Source organism: Lepidochelys kempii, chromosome 8 (assembly GCF_965140265.1).
Source record: "Lepidochelys kempii isolate rLepKem1 chromosome 8, rLepKem1.hap2, whole genome shotgun sequence".
In the NCBI taxonomy this organism is placed as follows: domain Eukaryota; kingdom Metazoa; phylum Chordata; order Testudines; family Cheloniidae; genus Lepidochelys; species Lepidochelys kempii.
In genome coordinates, this window is record NC_133263.1 from 79,164,015 (window position 1) to 79,187,226 (window position 23,212).

At 47.2% G+C, this 23,212-nt stretch overlaps 1 protein-coding gene across 1 annotated transcript in view; it reads left to right on the forward strand.

The window, feature by feature from the left end:
- The first annotated feature begins 6,515 nt into the window (after positions 1 to 6,515).
- LPAR3 (lysophosphatidic acid receptor 3) overlaps positions 6,516 to 23,212 on the forward strand; it is a 34,784-nt gene continuing 18,087 nt past the window's right edge. Inside the window, exon 1 of the mRNA XM_073357211.1 lies at positions 6,516 to 6,629. The gene's annotated coding sequence lies outside the window, so the exon portion shown is untranslated. The remainder of the gene's footprint in view (positions 6,630 to 23,212) is intronic.

Below are 23,212 nucleotides of genomic sequence, written 5' to 3' on the forward strand. Positions count from 1 at the left end.
TTGACATTTGATGATGTGGTTTAGCATTATTGGTTTTGGGGGTTTTTTTAAGTGCACTTCTAGGAATAAAATATAATGGATGAGGTCGTCATAATGTAGAAGTAAAATGCTGATGAACCTGAAACAGCAAGAAAGTTACTCTCATCCATTAACAAGCAAGGTAACATTATTCCAAAGCTATTGAGATGTTACTTAGAAAAAAATAAAATAATGAAAGTTAAAGAAATACATAGGGTTTGACACACACTCCAAAGCAAGGAAGGGCAGTGGTAGCACTGAAAGCTAGTGCCTAGATACCACGGTGATTGGTGATCTACAAATATCAGCAAGAGAGAATTAAACTTTTTAGCTCACTGCATCATGCACAGGTATTACACTATCTACAATGAAGTGTTGGGTTGACCTGGTGGACAATGAATGTATGTGCCCAGATTTAGAGTCTTTATGTGGTGCTTGCTGTATTACCTCAAGTTCTATGCTGATGGCACAGGTGTAAATGGGACCTTTTAATTAGAATTAACATATATTAATGTCTCAGTGGTGGTTGGTCATGAATCATGACATTTTTGGGAGCAGAGCACAATTTACATGGGCTGTAAACAATCATTTTCTTTAAAATCTCCCAATTCCTCGCCTTTCTGAGAAGGAAGATGCCTTCATGCTGCAAATGAATGCTCTGCTCTTTCGTTTTGACTTCAGCAGGGTGGACTATAGAACTGGCAGCTTTTGTGTAAACTTCCACATTCATCTTATGTCTTACATTAGCAAACTCCCAGATTTCTTTGGCCCCCAAGCCCTGCTTTTTAAATTTTAATTTAGACCCCGTACTTTGCTGATTCTGGAAAAAGAGACAGATGCATTGGTGTAACATGGGTGGGGTGGAGTGGGGTGGGGGGAGAATTTACTTGGATTGTAAGCTCTCTGGAGTAGGGACCGTCTCTTCATTCTGTTGTACAGTCCTTAGCACAATGGGGTCCTGGTCCATGGTAGGGGCTCTTACGTGCTACCAAAATACAAATAATAGATCATAATAAAGCCCCAAACTACTGATAGAACTAATACCAGGGCTTTGTGTTTTCAGAAATTATATTCTAAAAATAGGGGTGGCATTTTTCATCAAACACATATTAAACGTCCAGTTTTCTACATATTGCTCAATCTGGGTGAGTGATTATTGCTCGTGCTGCCCTTACTCTATCAGATTTTACAGATGTAATTTCACATAATATTGAAGTGAACTTTACCACATGGAAATTGCTAGGATCGCTCCTCTTCTCTCTTCTTGAGCATCTGTATTGTATTTTCCCAGTCCTCCAAAAGGCTTCAGAAATAACTAATATTAATAACAATACTTGTTGGTTTTGTTAGTAGAGCCCCTTAGCCTATGCTGCATGAAATCTTGACCTACTTCTTTATATATTCAACTTTTTCATGTTCCCTTAACTACTTTTTATCAATAGCTATTTTTACAAGGTCTTTTTTTGCCCTTCTTAATTGCCCAAACTTGTGTCTACTAACAAAAAATAAACAGTTCAGTATGTCAATCAGTGTAGTCATGAACTGCATCCTCCTCACTAATTGACCTACTTTCTCTCCCAGTGTTTCTTTATCCCTGGATATATTTGCAAAAGCACGTAGATCTGAATCTAGACCATGAAGTCTTAATTTAATCAGGTTGCTGTAGTGTTTGTTATTACTGAATATGTGGGCACTGTTTACATTATTTTTAAAAAATCAAAAAAAAAAAATCACCATTTTAGGAAGGCACAATCACTGTCCCAAATAACTCTCAATCCAAGCCCTGACTGTGATCGGTACAGAGCCTCATCAAAGTCAGTGAGGCCCCCATATGGGTTCAACAATCCGTCAATTTGGATCGTAATGCAGAATCAGGGCCTAAATAGACAAAAGCAGAAAACAGATGTGCGGGTTCACAGATTGATACTGTTACTCCTCACTTAAGTCCCAGTTAACATTGTTTCATTGCTGATCAATTAGAGAACATGCTCATTTAAAGTTGTGCAATGCTCCCTTATAACATCGTTTGGCAGCTGCCTGCTTTGTCCACTGCATGTAGGAAGAGCAACCCGATGCAGCTAGCTGATGGGTGCTTGGAACCAGGCGGCCCACCTATCCGCTCCCCTAAGTTCCCTGTGCAGCAGCCACCCAGCAGGCTATCAGTTGCCAGCAGTGCAGCTGTCCCTCCCCTCACTGCCATGTGCTGCTCCTGCCCTCTGCCTTGGAGCTGTTCCCTGAGCCTCCTGCTTGCTGTGCAAGTGCAGGGAAGAGGGGTGCTAATGTCAGTGTGCCTCCTCTCCCCGCTTCTTTACCCCATCTCTACAGATGACACAACAGGGCTCAGGATGGAGGGAGCTTGCTGGCAGCAGCTGCTGTCTCAATTTGCTGTTCTACTTAAAAAGGCAGTGTACTTAGAGTGGGGTCAGAGTACTTAAAGGGGAAATGCGCGCCTCTCTCTCTCTCACACACACACCATGTCTCTCTCTCTCTCTCGCACTCACACTCAGTCGTCTCTCTCTGTTTTATATATAGTATATATTTATACACACACACCTACGGTGTGTCTGTCTCTCTCTCTCTCACACTCAGCCTCCCCCCTGCCCCGCCAGCACTTTGGAAAGGGGAGGGAGGGGTGCGCTCCAGTGGGATAGCATGGGTTCATCATCACGTTCAGTTTCCACAGGGAATATTTGCAGCCACTGCCATGCTGAATCTCCTCTCTCTGTTTGTGCCGCCTTCTGGCGTGTGAGGCTACATTAACGACAATGTGTTAACCCTTGAGGTCTCAGCTCAGTGCGAATTCATCATTTGGCAGTAAGGCATTCCCTGGGAAATATCCCACGCTCTGACTCCACCACCTCAACCAAGCTTCACAATCATCATTGCTGTGTATAGTATTAAATTGTTTGTTTAAAACTTATACTCTGTGTGTGTGTGTGTGTGTGTGTGTGTGTGTGTGTGTGTGTGTGTAAATAAAAATATAGTCTCTTGTCTGGTGAAAAAAATTTCCCTGGAACCTAACCCCCCACCCATTTACATTAATTCTTACAGGGAAATTGGATTCACTTAACATCGTTTCGCTTAAAGTAGTATTTTTCAGGAACATAACTACAACGTTAAGCGAGGAGTTACTGTAATTCAAGGCCAGAAGGGACTGTTAGATGATCTAATCTGACCTCCTGTATATCACAGGCTATTACATTTCACCCAGTTACCCCTGTATGGAGCCCAATAACTTGTCTGGCTAAAGCATATTTTCCAGAAAAGCATCCAGTCTTGATGTGAAGACATCAAGAGACAGACAGTCCACCACTTCCCTTGGAAGTTTGAAGGCGATTAAATATCAGAACAATATTAATTATTTGTACCAGTGAATTTGTCTGGTTTCAGTTTCCAGCCATTGGTATTTGTGAGGCCTTTAACTGATTGGTAGTACTAAAGGGCTCTTTAGTATTGGTATTTTCTTCTCCTGAAGGTTCTTGTACATGGTAATCAAGTCACCTCTCAATTTTCTTTTTGATAAACTAAGCAGATAGAGCTCTTTGTCTCTTACTGTAAGACATTTTCTCCAGCCCTTGAAACATTTTTGTGGCTCCATGCTGCACCCTCTCCAATTTCTTCAACATCCTTTTTAGTGTGTGAACACAATCACTGTGCACAGTACTCCAGCATCAGTCTCACTAGTGCCCATATACGGAGGGCAGGTCTACACTTAAAACACTGTAGCTGTGCCAATGCTCTTCTTGCCCATTTTATTCCCAAAAACCAACAGCTAGTGTCTGGCATCAAATCTGCTGCCAGGATGATAATTTATCCATTATGCTGGACTATGCTGTGACTAAATGAATTGGGCAGAAAGATGTTGCTATGAGTGGGGTCAGGAATGAAAGATTTTCCCAATTTTCTATCTTGTGTATGGATTTTAAAACTTACTCTTTGTCAAGTTTCTTTTTAATATATTCTTTTGCTCATTAAAAACAAAACTCTCTGGAGAAGCAATGGCAAAAAAGGGGGCGAGAAACAAAGTTTGTGGTTCCCAGTAAAAATTTAGTCAGTGAGAAAAGAAAGATGAGGCACTTATAAAACAAATACCCTTCCAGGTGTCAACAGACATGTTTATTATTTTATGGCATTTGATCTGTGAGCACACAAAACCCTTTGCAAACAGATAATTGGCCACGGAGGTCCAAGATGGATGGAAATAGTCATGCCCACAGTTCTGTAAAAATGTGAAGATGTGGTTTTCAAAGCTAACTGGTAATGGAGGTTTTGGTTTCTCATAAGTGTAGCTGATATCCTTGCAGACATTTTTCACATCACTGAGTTTTTGGGGAACCAGAGTAATGCTTTTGCGTACTTCATATTTTACTTAGCTTCCTGTATGTGTTTCTGTTGCTTCCACTTCTGTGTTGTGCAGATATTATCTGTCACTGGTTCTCCAAAGCAGTGCACGCAGGAACGATGCAGAAGAAAATAACTCCAATCTGCTCCATTACTGGTAAATTTAACATTCACCATCTTTAGTATTCCTGATAAGTTTGGCTTCATGTATTGTCACTAACTGCCATATGGGATCAGACCAGTGGTTTGATAACTTGTCTTTGACAGAGATCAGTACCAGATGGACTCAATAGTGTATTGTGGTGATGAGTTCCACAGGCTAATTATAAGCCAGGTCTAAATAATAATGACTTCTTAATCTTGAAGTACCCACATCCAAAGCGTCTCAGGCCTCAAAACTTAAAGAAGGCAGCATTTTTGAAAGTATTCCTGCAATTCAGCCACTACCCCACACTTCACAATTCATAAACCATGCTGCCTCCTCTGAGCAGGCAGAGCTGCCTCCTGTTTTGAATCAAATACATTCTGATCATTACCTGCTGCTGTAAACTGGCTCAGAGTGCACACCTAAGAGTCAGTTTCACCAAACAATTCAGATCACTTTAGCCTCCACTGCACATACACAATAGCAAATGGAACAGAAAAGAAACCCACTAAAATAGAAACCTACCTCCTCATGTCCCAGTGTGCTTCCATTTAGGGAATTACACAACATTTTAGGGAAAAAAGCCATGTACTTTTTTGCCAGAGTGAAGCCAATGTTTATCAGACATTTGAGAAATTGGGCAGGGGGAGGGACAATCAAGATTCTCACATTTTTTTTTAATTATTCTGTATAGTCATAAAGGGTTGAAACATTTGCAACAACCCCCTTCCCCCCGCACACCCCACCAAGATGTTATGCTGAGTGATGCACAGGGAATTCATTCAGACAGGGGGCCTTTAATAACATTTTGGAAAAAAATATAAGATGCCCTTATGTCCACATTCAGAATGGTCATCTAATGTCACTAGAAGGTCACTTAAACGTTTGCATTTAGAAGTGTAACAACAGTAGGTGCATCACAGATCCTTTGGCTGCATTAATTTTTGCCTTGTCCTCTGAAAGCATGAAAACAGCACAGTTTTAAAATACCATTTAGCTGCTGCCTTCCTTAGTTAAGCCAGTTTATGCCTGAAGTGTTTGTTTAAGTCAAGGAGAAATGATTAGAGAACAATGAATTACCTAATATTGTGGGTAAAGTTAGGTAGATAGCATGATAAATGTGATTCAACAACTACAATAAGTAGCGGGAGGGATAGCTCAGTGGTTTGAGCATTGGCCTGCTAAACCCAGGGTTGTGGGTTCAATCCTTGAGGGGGCCATTTGGGTCAAAAATTGGGGATTGGTCCTGCTTTGAGCAGGGGGTTGGACTAGATGACCTCCTGAGGTCCCTTCCAACCCTGATATTCTATGATTACTTTCCCACTTCCACATATTGCCACGGTGGTCTGGGAGATAGGCAATGGCACCACCATTTATCAGTAGTCCCTTAATTTGGGCTCAGTGATTCTGACCTCTCTTGTGAAGGCTCAATCCCATTGATATTAATGGCTGTTCCAAGCAAATGTCCAAAAGCAGAATGTCACCCTCAGTGCTATTTTCCCTAAGCCAGATCCTGGGGTCTTTCCTGAGGAAATATCAGGCCCTGCCCACCTTCCCCACCCCCCTGCAGGGAAGGCTGGGCTTTGGATACTCCTCTTGGCTTGGGAGTTGCTGCAGGACGGGGCAGGGACGGAAAAGCATCACGGAAGGTGGCCGTGGTGGGAAAGGAGCTGGGGGAGGCCGCCAGGCCTGGCTTGGAAGGCCCCGGTGAGGGGGCATCTGCCCAGTGCAATGCCCGTGGCCGCTAGAGGAGGCGCAGCGTTTCCCGCCCTCCCACCAGAGCTGTGTCGAACGCCCAGCGCTTCCGCGGGCCGGGCAGCCCACGGGCTCCTGCAGCGCTCCCAGAGAGCAGGCGTGGGCAGCGCCCCAAGGGTTAACTCCCCTCGCCTCCCCTGCCTGGGCAGCCAGCCCCGCCGGCGGGGCCGGGCTGCGAGGGGTGAGCGCAGCCAGCTCACGCCCTCGGCCGGAGCCGGGCGCTCCTGCCAAACTCGCCTGGCGCTGCGCGGGCAGGCGGCCCCCGCCCGTCCTGCCCCCGCCCCTTTCGCGGGATGCCGGGGCGGGCAGACGCCGGGCTCCCACCAGCGGGGCAAGCGGGACGGCGACTGCACCCAGCAGGTGGCCGGCGGTGAGTAGCTGGCGGGGGTGGGGGGTGCCGCGGCCGGGCTGGGCTGCCGGAGCCGCGAGCCCAGCTGCGGAAAGTCCCTCTGGGCAGGGGCCGCGCGGAGTCCAGCCCTGGCCGGCCGCAGCTCCGCGGGGACCGGGCGGGGGCTGCGGCTGCTCGGGGAGTGGGATGTGCTGGGGACCTCTCCGGGGCAAGTCGAGCCCGCAGTGAAGTCACTGGCAAAACACCCACTGGCGCCAGTGGGGCCAGCATTTCACCCAATTCCCCTATGACAGTGGCTGAAACTTTCAAATCCAGGCCGGGGCGGGGTGGGTCTGTAATATTCCCCTGGTATTACATTGGAAGGGAGCTATGGACCTAGGTCCCCCCCGGCACTGCTTTGAAAAGCCCAACCGTTGACTATTGTACCTTGACTGTCAAACACAGGTAGTGGCTGATCTGTCCGCGGGAAATTGACCACCAAAATCTCTGCTCCTGCACAAGGCACTTTGTTATTCGTTATTGCAGTGATAGCACAGCGATGGGTGCACTATGAGAACCTGGATAGCTAGAACAAATAGCTCAAGCCATGCAAGGCGTAATCAGTACCTGCTCTCGGATAACTTGAATATCTGTGCTCAGAAATCTAATCACCTGTAATTCTATTCTAGACACATTGTTCTGCAGCGTTTTGCCCATTGTCAGGATAGATAAGCATTATCTCACTAGGAGGAGCAAGTATTTCGCACCTTATTTCAAACCTACCTTTCTGAAAAGCCTGATACTGGCAGCAGGGGTGGCACATTACAAGAGTACCTTTTTGATAAAATTATTAATGCTATGACTATGAAATAAACTACTTAGTGTAAGCACTCAATTAAGCCATAACAGCAAACCTTGTGCTTCCTGTGTTGACCTGTTAAGAATAAATTAATAATTTAAAAAGACGATGTGAACTAATGTACTGTGAAATCTATACCACTTACTGGTGAATGGAAGGGCAAGTCACTTATTTAAACAAGTCATTGTTTTAAAGACTTATACTCACTAGCAGCTGTGTGAAATTGTCGTTCTTTGTTTACAAATTATTGCATGATTTGGCACAAATAACTGTTGCAACACTCTTATCATCGCTGGCGATAGTGATTAGTTTACACAACGTAATGTAAATATGACCATATATTTTTCGGTTGTCTATTATGCAAATATTTGAATTTACAGGTATCACATTTCCAAAACTCATGCATCAGAGGACTAGTCACTACAATATTATGTTAATTAAAATGTTATTTTACTCCAAATAAAATGTTTTAGCTGTTTTAGATAAATTGCTGCTTCAAGTTTGGGCTTCATTAAAGAATGTGGCAACTTTCCACAAATGAAAAGTAAATTGAAAAACAGCAATGACATTAATTGGCTATATGTGTTTGTCAAGGGTGTACTTGAGGAAACATTGCTTCTTCGTATTTTATTTTTCTCTGCAATGGAGGGTCAGGCAGGTAGGCATATTATCCATCCTGCTGTAATGAAAATTTAGAAGAGAACATTGTATGGGCTGTAATACATTGCTCCTTACGCTTGGAATGCTGTTTAATCCAGAATGGCCATTTGTAGCCAGACGTGTAACTTTTGTGCTATAACACTGAGAAAACCGGCAAGCATTTTGGTTTTTGTCCTCCTTTTATACAGTTCTCAGAAGTATGACAGAAAATGTGATATTGTGCAAAAATGAGAGTTGGCTAGGTCACCGTCAATGGTTTTTATTTTAATTTCAGTGCAATTTAATCAGGAGCATTCAGCAACGAGACAGCTGCTATCAGCATGAAGGGATCATATTTATTGTTTTCTGTCAGTAATGTGAGCAGGGGTGCTGGAATCATTTGTACAGTGCGGGTGCTGAGAGCCACTGAACCAAACTGTAAACACTGTATCTGATGGAAATCACTTCAAGCACCCCTAGTTCTAGTACCTATGAATGTGAGAGACCTGTGTGTTTAAAAACCAGAATCTGCATGCCTGCCCTCTTGATGCTATTGTGAAGTCCAGTAATATCTGGAACCTCCCCCCGCCCCCAGTGGACACAATTGTACATTATCAGCTACCCAAATACAGCTTCTGAGTTTGATGGATCCGTGCTGCACATGACACAAATCAAGACAATGTTTTCCCTGGCATATATGTGATGTAGTAGAAGATAGACACAGTAAGACCAAATCTACTGGAGGTTGCTTTGGAAAATGGTTTGCATATTTTATCTTCCTTTTTTTGGGTGGGCATGTAAGGAAAAGTTATCTGTTCCTCCCTGAACTGTAGTTATTCTCATAATAAGTCAGATTCATGGCCATATATCTTCTGATTTCAAATGATAGGATTCTGAGGAAAAGCCAGAGCTGAGGAGACATGAATGTTATGTCACCTACAATTATGTACCTACCATAGATCAAAGTCATCTCCTTGAGGGATGATAAAAGCAACCCTATCCAAAGAATCACATTAGTTTAATTGTACTGATTACATTTTCTTTTAAGGGAGGCTTTGTTTCTGGGTGGGTTGGGTGTTCATTGTACATTAGTTATGCACAAAACAGTAAATAATTAAAGTAGAATTGTTGATCATCAGTAAGTTGGGCAGAAAGGACAGAAGAACAGAATGGTATGTGTGCTCTATAGCTTGAAAGCCAGAGGACAGGTATTTGTAAAATATGCCTGAAAAAATGTAACAAAATATAAAAGCTGTCTGATCGGCTTTTAAATATTTAAAATGCGGTGATTGTTTCCACATTTAAAGGATAGCCTGCCAGCTCCTTTCAGAGCCCCACTTGGGAAGACTTTAAAGGAAAGCTTTGCTATGAAGTTTTTATTTTGGACTCCATATGGAGACTTCCTAAACCATAATTTCAGAAGATCTTAAATTACCAAAGCCTGGAACCTAATCTTGTGGTAACTAGTGAGTTACTGGGTATCTGCCTTTAACAGTTTTCTGTAGTGGATCAGAGCATTGCAAATGACTCTGTGATAAGATAGCTTTAAACTAGACATTAATAAAGTTTAAAGGCTCAAAGAGCCTAAACTTCAGACTAGCTCTGCCTTGGTAACGCTATTTTAAACATGCTTTGCAGCTCTAGACCTTCCATCTTAGTCTGCAACTTCCTATAAAGGAACAGAAGTATCATATGCACAGAATAGCACTTTCCACTTGAGTCCCAATAATATTGCTACCTGCATTAGATATAAATCATTATCAGTCTTCTGTACAAGTTGCTGTGGGTGGCTGGTAGCATTGCTCTGACGGCCCATGCAATTACATATTTAGTTTTGATCTTTAATGTCTCTTGGGAGAGAATAGGGTATAGAAACCTAGTAGTCTTTTCTTAAGGACCTTTGTTGACTCTACATATGTTGGGTACAATACAAGGCTATTTGCTAAATAATAAAACCTCAGATGTTTGGCACCAAAGACAATAACTCAAGGACAAATGACTTATGTTGTTCATACATCAAATTGTGATGCCATATGGATTTTTAACTAAAAAAAGTATGCTTTAAAAAACTGCATTACCTCAGAAATGCATAGGGTTGTCACAGGAATCTAGGGCTCTCTAATTAGAGAATAATTCCAAATTAATATTACATAGGTGAAACATTTTAATGGAAACAGCAATAAAGCTATTCAAAATTGGATATAAAAAGGTTAGGAGTAAGAGCTTAAAATATTATCCGGTTACACTTTTTACAGCCCTTTTGTCTTCCAATTTGTGCAAGCTGTGTTTTTTAAATAATGCTTTTTAAAAAGTATATTCCCAGTTCTATGAAAAATGGACTAAGTATCACAAAATCCCAACCACAGGGAATTCTAAGGGTATCAACTAAGATGCTAAAAATGAATCTTCTGAGATCCTGTGCTTCTCCAGATTCTTCCATACAAAGGTCGTGTCAACTCCCAGGGATAGTAACATAGAAAAGCCATTATCGTAACTTCTGAGACATTCTGGGATGAGCTTACATGTTTTTTAGTTCCAAATAGATAGGTCATGACTTTTGTAAATTGAAACTTGTTTTGAGACTTTCTCTCTCAGTTGTACTTGTAATCTATTGATTGATTATTTTTAAAAGATCAAGTTAATTTAAAAAATAAACCCCAAAGTGTTTACCTCTTTAAATTCCCTGTTATGGTTACATATTAACATTTTTGGCTTCTGCTGCATTACACACCCTTCTTTGTTCTTTTTGAGCTGAATGCATTTCTTGGGTTATTGGTGCAATCATGCTGTTGGGTTATTTCAGATGCGTCCAGGTGGAGTTTAGAAAACGCATTAGCTCACGCTTGGGTAAATGGATATTGTTTTTATATGTAGATTGAACTGTGTGGTCCCTACCAGTCTTCATTTTTCCAAACTTCAGTTTTTGAAACCAATCTCAGGAGGAGGGCATTCTATAATGTCTTTACAACATTGGAAAGTAAAGGAGCTATGGCATCAATTTTCTAACCAGAAAAATGAAGGGCAGCTTAAAGACTGAAAGCACATTATATCTTTGTGAAGTAGAAGAGACAGAAAGCTCCTTTTTCTGGGAATGACTATGCAAGCAAGATCTCTCATTGAGGCAGTACTCCCTAAGGCATAACCTGAAGTTCTGACAATAGCAGTTTGGACAATGATTGCCTAGGCAATCTCTTCAGTAATAATGTTCTGAGCTCCATCTGCAGCACCCTGTTAACATTTTTCTCAGTTTTACCTTTACCCATATATGTGGCTAGATATCACTGGCGCTCAGCACTGCTTTGCAAGCTCGAATGACTGCTTAATTAGAAGAACCGTGAGGTATGAGAGTTCAGGAGGCTTGTCCCAGCTATTGGGCCAAAATAGAGAGACAACTCAGTGCCATAAATAATAGTTTCTATTTGTGAAGCACATTTATTCATTGGATTTCCAGGTGCTTTATGTATGTCTCTATTTATGTAGATATCCATCTATTATCACCATTTTACTGATGGTGAAACAGAGACACAGAGAGGTTAAGGATTTGATGAAGGACACATAGTGAGTCTGTCACAATAGGGAATAAAACACTGTCTCCCAGCTCCTACTCTGGTGTTCTAACCACTTAACCACACTGAAGCCTTACAACAGCTCTTAAACATACTGGGACAATATCCCCGCATATTTATTCTGGTGATTTTAAATGGGATTTCGCTAGTGTAAATGGACTGAGAATTTGGCTAAATGTGTGTGAGAAGCTGATTTGGGCACTCCGTGTTTATCCAAACTATTATGGCAATGAGATTATCCAGAGTTACATTACACAGGTAAAAGAAAAGGGCTAGAAAACCCTCATCCTTCTGCTTATAAACCAAGGTCCAGCTGATGGGGGTTAAGAAGAAACCTCCTCAAGAGGTTGGTTATTACATGACTGTGTCCTGTGAGGTTTCTTGCACTTTCCTCTGAAGCATCTGGTATTAGTCTCCATCAGAAACAGGATTCCTCTGCTCTAATCTGGTATAGCAGTTCCTGTTAGATAATTGAAAGTGTATAGTTCTTTTTTGTGTTACTGTGTTATGGTCCTGCCAATGTGGAAAAAAATCCTATTGAGCAACATACACTACTGCTGAAGGTAATGCTCAATCTCGGGGGAGCAGGGGTGGGGGGGAGAAACACTGACGGTATTGAGCTCTAGAAATTGGTGGTTTGACCTCAAAATATGATATGTTGTAATGATCTTCCTGTTTCCAACCTTTTTCTGAGCTAGCTGCCATGGAAGGAGGGAATAGGGATGACATAATTTTCAACTCATGACTGCGGTGTAGACCTAGTACAGGCTTCCTCTTGCCAGAAATTGAGAACATCCTCAAATTAAGAGCTGTAGGAAGGAGACCCTTTATTTTGAGAAGGTGTGTGAGTGAGAGAGAGAGAGACTGATTCAGAACTAGCATAAGAAGGCAGATTTCTAGGCACATAAGCATTACCTTTTGCACTTTTTACGTGTTACAGTGGATGGAAAATGCTCCATCCTTCTCAGATTTTTTTTTTAAAAAAAAAGAGAAGCTATAAAATATCAAATGCTCAAAGAGCATAAATGTGCAATAACTTCTTAAAGCATTGTTGTCATGTTAAACCAGCCCTGTCAAAAATTACCTGCAACTAGACAAGCCATAGCCACAACATCTCACCTCGTCAGCCTCTTTTTGGCCTCCCGCCACCTAATCATCTTCCAATCTTATCTGGTAACTGTGCTAAGCAAGTAAATTAGAGTTCACATCTACTCTAAGTAAAAAGGCGTATTTTAGATATGTTAACTAATGTTTAATATGTATTAAATCCTGTGAAGACAAGTTCGTCGTTGTTGTTAGCTGGTCAGAGTAAATTCTAGTGGGGAATCAGCCAGTGGGAGTCAAAGGATTCAGTTTTCTTTGTATTCATCCAGCTCCCGGGCTAGGTGTTCCTTTTCTCCACCCATGCTTCCCAGTTGGCCTCTCCTGGCCATGTTATTCAGCCTGGAAATGCAGTTGAGATGTTCCCCCTAACCCAGAGGTTCTCAAACTGGGGGTTGGGACCCCTCGGGATTGCAAGGTTATTACATGGGGGGTCACGAGCTGTCAGCCTCCACCGCAAATCCTACTTTGCCTCCAGCATTTATAATGGTGTTTAAATATATAAAAAAGTGTTTTTAATTTATTAGTGGGGTCACACTCGGAGACTTGCTATGTGAAAGGGGTCACAAGTACAAAAGTTTGAGAACCACTGCCCTAAGCCATCCTTTGTTCATTCTCAATGTCCTCTGGTTAACAAGGTTCCCTGCTTTTCAGTTCTTCAGTCTTTCCCTCACATTGAGCTCTTTTTCTCCTGGTTCCTGCTTGTGATTTGTGTGTGTGTGTGTGGGGTGGGGAGTAATGTGTAGGGAGAACAGGAGCAGATTGGCAGTGTTAGAGTAGCATGCATACAGCTCCTGTGACCATGGCAATAATAGGCAGAGAGAAAAGGGGGTGAGAAGAGCAGAGGGATAAAAGCATAAAGGTGTGCTTTGGTGAAAGGGGCATGGGCAGACCTTAGTTTGGTATATATTTTGTACTCTGGAAAGTGGTAATCTAGCCTATTCCACTAGTTTACAGGCTGGGCGTATGGCATCTTTACTTACAAACTGTTGAATAAACTACCAAGTGGGGAGTGCTATGGAGTGACAGTCTGCACCATGCCCTGGTGTGTTCAGCAAAGTTCCATTGCCCTCACATTCTTTGTGCCTGACTTCTCTGGAGATTTTAACCTGAGTCCAGTCTGGAGCATTGGTCTCCAGCTCTGCTGCATGGCAGTGAATTATTGCATTGGTATTTAGTTTAGGGCAGTGTTTATAAAGAGGATGGTGCTCAGAAGACGTGGGGCGGGGCCTGGGGATGAGCGGGGCGGCTTGGGGGTCCACGAAAAAATTTAAATAAAAATGTGGGTCCTCGGGTTGCTAAAGTTTGAGAACCGCTGATCTAGTCTGACCTCCTGCACATCGCAGGCCACAGACCATCACCCACCCACTCACGTAATAGGTCCATAACCTCTGGCTAAGTTACCGAAGTCCTCAAATCTAGACTGTAAAGGCTTCAAGAACAGCGAATCCATCAACAAGTGACCCGTGCCCCATGCTGCAGAGGAAGGTGAAAAAGCCCAGGGTCTCTGCCTATATGACCTGGGAAAAATTCTTTCCCAACACCAAATATGGTGATCTGTTAGATCCTGGCCATATGGGCGAGATCCACCAGCCAAACATCTGGGAAAGAATTCTCTATAGTAACTCAGACCCCTCCCCTCTAGTGTCCCATCTCCGGCCATTAGCAATATTTGTTAATAGCAGTCACAGATGAGCCATAGGCAATTGTAGGCAATCTCATCATACCATCCCCTCCATACATTTTCCAAACTCAATCTTGAAACAAGTTCAATTTTTTTGCCCCCACTACTCCCCTTGGAAGGATGTTCCAGATTTCGCTCCTCTGATGGTTAGATATCTGTGTCAAATTTAGTACCTAAACTTATTGATGACCAGCTTATATCCATTTGTTGTTCTTCAAGTGATTCCTCATATTGATTCCAATTAGGTGTGCATGCAGAAAGTTTTTCCCCTAGCAGCACCCGTCGGGTCAGCTGTGGAGCCCTCTGGAGTCGTGGCTCCATAGCGCTCTATATATGACCCTGCCGACCCGGCGCCTCCTCAGGTCCTTCTTACCACCAGTGATGGTTGTTGGAACTGTGGTGTCTTGCTCAGCAAGTTCTCCACCTTTCCCTAGCTCTATTTAATTTAGTGTTTATTTCCTTTGTTAGTTTAGTTATTAGGTAGTGTAGTGTTAATAGTTTGCTGTCGGGAGTTGGGGGGTCCCCTTTCACCCCAACTGTGCTCTCCCTGGGGATGCAGAGCATGCTTAAGTCCCAGGGATTCAAACCCTGCAAGTCCTGCAACAAGCCTATGCCAGTGGGCGACCCCCACGACACTTGCTTAAAGTGTCTGGGGGAAACCCATCAGGTGGATAAATGCAGGATTTGCAAAGGGTTTAGCCTGAGAACAAAGAAGGAGCAGGACTTTAGACTGAGGCAGCTCCTCATGGAGGTGGCACTTAGACCGCAACCAGCATCGGTGCGGCGGCACCCAGCACTGAGCGCGGCGGTGCGTAGTGCCTCGGCAGCGGCGGAGACGGCACCGCAGAAGGACTCTGGACCAGACCTGCGGCACCTCCGCTCTCTGGTGCAGAAGCAATCAGAGACGATTCAGCACCGGTCCCATTCCCCGGGTCAGAAGCAGCACCGGAAACAAGTGAGCAGTGGTTCCCCAACTTCAGGACCCAACCCCTCGGAACCGCCCATTGGGGCGCGTGCTAGGGAGGAGCCCCCAATGCCAAAAACTTCGGAGCCAGCACCGTCGACTTCAGTCCCACAAAGGGAGATTTTGAGTCTGGTGCAATGGGACTCACCGTGTTAGGTGGTGGTGGAGGTACAACTGCCTTCCACCCCAGACACATTTGAGGCCGGGAGAGAGCTCAGAGACATGACGGCACTGCAGTCCCCGGCGAATCCATTGGTTGGTTGTACTCATGGTGCCAGTCTGACTCGCGGCACCGCTCCAAGTCCTGCGAGTGCTCCCGTTCATGGCATCGATTGTCGTCGTGCAGCAGGTCCCAGTCCCAGTGCAGTCTGTCTTGGGACCGTTCCCGGTCATTGCGCAGACCCCACTTGTGCCACCACTCTCCAGCCTCGCGGCACAGCTCCCCAGCGCAACAAAGCCCAGCACCGCCCTGGCCCTTGTGGTCTCAGCCCACATCTTTGGGCAGAGATGGGGAGCAGGCCCAATGCAAGCTGGCAAGGGGCAGACCAGACTGGTGTGGCACCATGGCCCGCACAGTGGCAGGAGCCAGTACAGGGGCCATTTTGAACCCCTGAACCAGGTACAGGGAATCCAGTCCAGGGGCTCCCGTTCGGTGGCATCCGAGGCAAGAGTCCCGGAGGCAGCAGCCAGCCATCCCACTGCGGAGGAGCTACCAGCCTTACCACCTCCCCCGGAACACATCCCTGTTCCTCAGCCTGACCCTGGATTAGAGGCAGGACAGGAGGTACCGGAGGACCAGGAAGGACAGGAGGACCCAGTTCCTCCTCTAGCCTCCTCGTCATCCTCCCTGGATGAGGCTGTGGGGGGCACCTCCACCTCCGGGCCTCCCCCTATAGATAGCTGTGCCCACCAGGAACTCCTATGCAAGGTGGCACGGAATATGAACCTGCAGACCGAGGAGGTGGTAGAGTCTGAGGATCCTATGGTGGATATCCTGGCACCAGAAGCACCATCTAGGGTCCCTCTACCGCTCATCAAAACTATCCAGGCAAATGCAAAGACCATTTATCAGACTCTGGCCTCCATCCCTCCCACCGCCCAGGGGGCAGAGAGGAAATATTTCATTCCCCCTAGGGTACGAATACCTATTCATGCACCCGCAGCCCTGTTCCCTGGTGGTGGCTGCAGTGAATGAGGAGGAGAGGCAGGGGCAGCAACCCCAGCACCTAAGTCCAAGGGTGCCTGGATTTATTTGGGTGCAAAGTATATTCCACAGGGTGTTTTCAACTCAGGATTGCCAATCAGCAGGCAATCCTGAGTAGATACAACTTCAACTCCTGGAACTCTGTGCTGAAGTTTAAGGAATTCATACCAGTAGAGTCCAAAGAGGAGTTTGGGGCTATTGTCGAGGAGGGCAAGGCAGTGGCATGGACCTCTTTACAAGCCTCACTGGATGCTGTGGACTTGGCGGCAGTCACCTTGTCCTCCGGAATTGCCATGAGGAGTAGCTCATGGCTGCAGGCCTCGGGGCTCCTGCCCGAGATTCAACAAACTATGCAGGACCTGCCTTTCGATGGAGTGGGTCCGTTTGCTGAACAGACGGACTCGAGGCTGCATAGCCTAAAGGATTCCAGGGCTACAATGAACTCCTTGGGTATGCACACCCTGGCAACCCAAAGAATGCCCTTTAAGCCCCAACAGCAGCAACAGTAGTCATATCCTCCTCAGCCGCAGCAGGATCCCTACAGACGCAAGGGCAGAAATGGCAGGCGCAAGCCCTCCCATCCTCAGTCTGGGCAGAGCTAGGGCCTGACTTTTTACTTTCATCAGGCTCAAAGCAGTCATTTTGAGCACCAGTCTCAGCACCGGATCCTTCCCCATGTTTTCTGAATAATCTATCTCTCTTCTACTGTGCTTGGTCCCAAATAACATAGGACTGCTGGGTCCTTCGCATGGTAGAAATGGGATATTCTCTCCAAATTTGCTCCTACCCTCCCTCCCAGCCCCCTTCCCCATCCCTCTTCAAAGACCCTTCTCACTAGCAGCTCCTTACCCAGGAGGTGTAGTCCCTTCTCACCATAGGAGTGGTGAAAGAGGTTCCTCAGGAGCTAAGGCAGGGGTCTCAAACTCCAAATGACCACGAGGGCCACATGAGGACTAGTGCATTGGCCCGAGGGCCGCATCACTGACACCCCCCACTTGCTGCCCTGGGCCCTGCCCCCACTCCACCCCTTCCATGAGACCTTGCCCCTCCCTTGCCTCTTCCCATCCCTTCCCTGCCCCCATTCCAACCCCTTCCCCGTAATCCCCATCCCAGCTCTGCCCCATCCCTACCCCCAGGAGGTGCAGGAGGGCTGCGGGGTGTGGCGGGGGCTCAGGGCAGGGAGTTGAGGTGCAGGAGGTGTGCAGGGTACAGCAGGGGGCTCAGAGCATGGAGTTGGGGTGAGGGGTGCAGGAGGGGGTTGGGGTGCAGGGTGTGGCAGGGGGCTCCAGGCAGGGGGTTGGGGTGCAGGAGGAGTGCGGGGTGTAGCAAGGGGCGGGCAGGGAGTTGGGGTGCAGAAGGGGATCAGGGTGCGGGCTCCGGCCCAGCGCCGCTTACCTAGAGTGGCTCCAGGGTGGCAGTGGCGTGCACCGGGGCCAAGGCAGGCTTGCTGCCTGCCTGCCTGCCTGCCCTGGCCCCACGCCACTCTGCCCCGCTCCAGGAAGCAGCTGGAACCATGTCCCTGGGGGTTGGGGGGGGGCTCACAGCTCCGTGTGCTGCTCTTGCCACTCCTCCAGGTACCTCCCCCAAAGCTCCCATTGGCTGCGGTTCCCCGTTCCTGGCCAATGGGAGCTGCGGGGGGCAGTGCCTGGAAGCGAGCGCAATGCACGGAGCCCTCTGACACCCCCAGGGCCGTAGGGGCATGGTTCCGGCCACGTCAGGGAGTGGTGCGGGGCTCATGGTGCCATGGGGTAGGCAGAGGGGCGGGGGGCACGGGGAGCTTGGCGGGCAGCACGAAAGAACCCGCAGGCTGTGTGTTTGAGATCCCTGGGGGAAAAGGATTTTACTCCTGCTATTTCCTAATCCCCAAGGCAAAGGGGAGGTCTCCGACCCATTCTAGACCTGCGAGGACTCAACAAATTCATGGTGAAGCTGAAGTTCCGTATGGTCTCCCTGAGCACAGTTATCCCTTCCCTGGATCCGGGAGACTGGTACGCCGCCCTCGACGTGAAAGACGCGTACTTTTACATAGCCATTCGCCCGGTGCACAGGCGATTTCTAAGGTTCGTGGTCAACCACAAACACAATCAGTTCATGGTCTTCCCATTTGGTCTGTCGACAGCCCACCAAGTTTTCACCAAGGGCATGTCTGTCGTAGCAGCCTTCCTTCGCAAGAGACAGGTATACCCCAACCTTGACGACTGGCTGCTCAGGGGGCATGCAAGGAGTAGGTGGAATCTCAGGTCTGGTTCATCAGATCCACTTTCGAGAGACTGGGCCGCCTCCTCAATGTGAACAAGTCAACCTTGTCTCTGACCCAGAGATAGAGTCCATTGGAGCTGTGCTGGACTCTGTGCAGGCACCAGCGTTTCTGCCAGACACACGATTCCAAGCCATGTCAAACATCATTCACGGCCTCAGGCGCTTCCCAATCACTACTGCAAGGGGTTGCCTACGTCTCCTCAGCCACATGGCAGCCTGCATTTCTGTGGTCCGGCATGCCAGGCTGAAGCTCAGACCCCTGCAAGCGTGGCTTGTGTCGGCCTATTGCCCAGGGCGCAACAACCTGGACTTAGTAGTGACTGTACCAGAGTACATACTCGAGTCCCTCCAATGATGGCTTGACCCTTGGATGGTATGTGAAGGAGTCCCCTTCAACAGCCCCCAGCCCTCCTTGTCCCTGGTAATGGATGCGTCAGCTCTGGGTTGGGGTGTGCATTTGGGAAATCTACAAATGCAGGACCTATGGTCTTGGGATGAGCTCTCCCCTCGTATCAACATCAAGGAGCTCAGGGCGGTACGTCTAGCATGCCAAGCTTTTTGGGCCCAGCTGCAAGGCCAGTGCATGGCAGTGGGGACGGACAACGCCACTGCCATGTTTTACATCAACAAGCAAGGTGGAGCCCATTCCTCACCCTGTGTCGAGAAGCCCTCAGGCTCTGGGAGTTCTGCATAGCCCACTCCATTCACCTGCAAGCATCCTATCTCCCAGGGGCTCAGAACGAGCTGGCAGACCACCTCAACACATCATTCTGCAATCACAAGCGGTCTGGATGTCATACACTCCATCTTCCAAAGGTGGGGGTTTCCCCAGGTCGATCTATTTGCCATCCGCAGCAACAGGAAGTGCTCAATGTTCTGCTTCTTCCAGAATCACAGCCCGGGCTCGGTCACGGACATGTTTCTGTTACCCTGGAGAGGCTGCCTGTTGTACGCCTTTCCCCCATTCCCTCTGGCGCATAAGGTCCTTCTCAAGGTATGCAGGGACAGAGCGGAGGTAATTCCGGTGGCCTCGACAACACTGGTACACTGTGCTCTTGGAACTGTCAGTGGACGCCCCAATTGCATTGCCATTCCACCCCGACCTGCTCACTCAGGTCCACCCAGACCTCAAGTCTCCATCTCATGGCTTGGAAGCTTCATGGTTAAACCCCATGGAACTTCTGTGCTCTGAACTGAAAGGGAGGTCCTACTTGGCAGCAGGAAACCATCCACCAGGACCACTTATCTAGCTAAGTGGAAGAAGTTCACTTGCTGGTGTGCCCAGCATCACACACCTCCAATCCAGGTGCCTATACCACTCATCCTAGAGTACCTCCTAAGCTAAAACAACAAGGTCTATCAGCGTCATCCATCAAGGTATGCTTCACTGCTATTTCGGCCTTCCACCCAGGAGTATCTGGATGTTCCATATTTGCCAACCGCATGGTGGGATGTTTTCTCAAGGGCCTGGACTGCCTCCATCCCCAGATTAGACAGCCAGTCCCTGCTTGGGATCTTAACTTGGTCCTCTCTAAACTAATGGGGCCCCCATTTGAACTGCAAGTGACTTGCTCCTGCCTCTATTTTTCGTACAAGGTAGCTTTTTTGGGTCGACATGTCCTCGGCACACAGGCTGTCTGAGTTGAAGGTCCTCACCTCTGACCCACCTTACACAGTCTTCCATAGGGATAAGGTGCAACTTAGGCCTCACCCAGCCTTTCTTCCTAAAGTTGTGTCACATTTTCACACAAGTCAAGACATATACCTGCCTGTTTTTTATCCTAAACCTTATGCCAGTAACTGCGAGCAGAAGCTGCACTCACTGGATTTCGGTGGGCACTGGCCTTCTACACTGAGCACACTAAGTCATTCAGAAAGTCAAACCAGCTATTCGTAGCAGTGGCAGACCGGATGAAAGGGCTCCCAGTATAATCGCAAAGAATATCTTCCTGGATCACGTCCTGCATCTGCACGTGCTATGAGTTAGCCAAAATCCCAGCTCCGACACTTACGGCACACTCCACACGGGCACAGGCCTCATCGTTGGCATTCCTGGCCCAAGTCCCAATCCAAGAAATCTGCAGGGCAGCAACTTTGTCCTTGGTGCGTACGTACACCTCTCATTACATCAGCATGCCAGAAATGATGCAGCTTTCAGCAGAGCGGTGCTCCAGTCAGCAATTCCATAACTCTGACCCCACCGCCTAGGTAAGGCTTGGGAGTCACCTAATTGGAATCGATATGAGCATAAGTGTTGTTCTTCGAGATGTGTTGCTCATGTCCATTCCAATACCCACCCACCTTCCCCTCTGTCGGAGTAGCCAGCAAGAAGGAGCTGAGGAGACACCGGGACTGCAGGGTCATATATAGAGTGCTATGGAGGTGTCACTCCAGGGGGCTCCACAGCCCACCTAATGAGTCCTGCTAGTGGGAAAACTTTCCAATGACTCGGCATGCGCACACCTAATTGGAATTGATGAGAGCAACATATCTCAAAGAACAACAGTTACGAGAAGGTGAGTAACTGTTTTTTTTAGGCTAACATTGGCCCTTAAATAACTCCCATCCCTCCCTAGCATTTATTTATCCCTCTAATGTATTTATCGAGAGCAGTCATATCTTCCTTCAGTCTTTGTTTTGTTAGGCTAAGCAAGCAAAGTCTGTGAGTCTCCTCTCATAAGGGAGGTTCTCCATTCCTCTGTTCATCCTAGTAGCCCTCCTCTGCACCTGTTCCAGTTTGAATTAATCTTTCTTAAATATGGGAAACCAGAATGGCGCACACTATTCCAGATGAGAACTCTCCAGTGCCTTGTATAATGGAAATACCACTTCCCTATCCCTACTGGAAATACCTCAACTGATGCATCCTATCATTAACTTTTTTCATGACTATGAGCATCATGTTGGTGACTCATAGTCATCCTGTGATTGACCAATACACCTAGGTCTTTCTCCTTCTCTGTCACTTCCAACTGATACATCCCCAGCGTATAGCATAAAGTCTTGTTGTTAGACCCTAGGTCAGGGGTGGGCAAACTTTTTGGCCTGAGGGCCACATCTGGGTATTGAAATTGTATGGTGAGCCATGAATGTTCACGCAATTGGGGGATGCAGGAGAGGGTGAGGGCTCCTCTGGCTGGATGTGCGGGCTATGGGGTGGGGCCAGGGATGAGGGGTTTGGAGTGCAGGAGGGGGCTGTGGGCTTGGGGTGGAGCAGAGGGGTTTGGCATTTGGGAGGAGGCTGATGGGTATGGGCTCTGGACTGGGGGTATGAGTTCTAGGGTGGGGCTGGAAATGAGGGGTTCAGGGTGGGTGCAGGAGGGGGCTGAGGTTGGGGTGCAGGGGAGGGGCTCTGGTCTGGGGTAGGGGGTTGGGTCAGAGGGGTGAAGGTTCCGGCTGGGGTTGCGGGCTCTGGGGTGGGGCTGCAGATGAGGGGTTTTGGGTGCAGGAGGGTGCTCCAGGCTGGGACTGAGGGTTTTGGAGGGCAGGACGGGGATCAGAGCTGGGGCAGGGGGTTGGGGCATAGGAGGAGGTCAGGGGTGCAGGCTTCAGGTGGTGCTTACCTCAAGCAGCTCCCGGAAGCAGTGGCATGCCCCCCTCTGGCTTCTACGTGGAGGTGTGGCCAGGCAGCTCTGAGCGCTGCCCCTATAGCTCCCATTGGTCGCAGTTCCTGGCCAATGGGAGCTGCAGAGCTGACAGTTGGGGCGGAGGCAGGATGTGGAGCCCCCTGGCTGCTCCACACGTAGGAGCCGGAGTGGAGACATGCTGGCTGTTTCCCAGGAGCTGTGTGGAGCCCCCAACCCCACTCCCCAGCTGGAGTGCAGGAACGGGGCAGGCCCCCAACTCTGCTCCCCAGTGGGAGCTTGAGGGCCGGATTAAAAAGTCTGACTGGGTCCGCGGGCCATAGTTTGCCCACTCCTGCCTTAGGTACATGACCTTACACTTTGCACCATTACATTTCATCCCATTTCTGTTGTTCCAGTTTTCAAGGTCATCCAAATCTTCTTGTATGAAATTCCACTCCTCCTCCGTATTGGCAATACCTTCTAACTCTGTGTCCTCTGCAGATTTTACTAGCACACTCTCACTTTTTGTGCCAAGATTACTGAAAGTCAATACCGTCTGATGGCTGTTTAATCTTCTGCATTAAAACCGTTGGATCTCAGTACAGTTCCTAGTGAACACATCACAATAACACTATCCTGGCTGATGTTGATAGTCAACCCAGACAGGTCAAAGTGAGAAGTAATAGGGAGAATGAACTATCCCTCTCCTCATCTTGAGTAGCGATCTGTCCAAAAGAGCGTTGACACAGTGTGTGAAATCTCATGCCGCTGCTGCCTATGGTT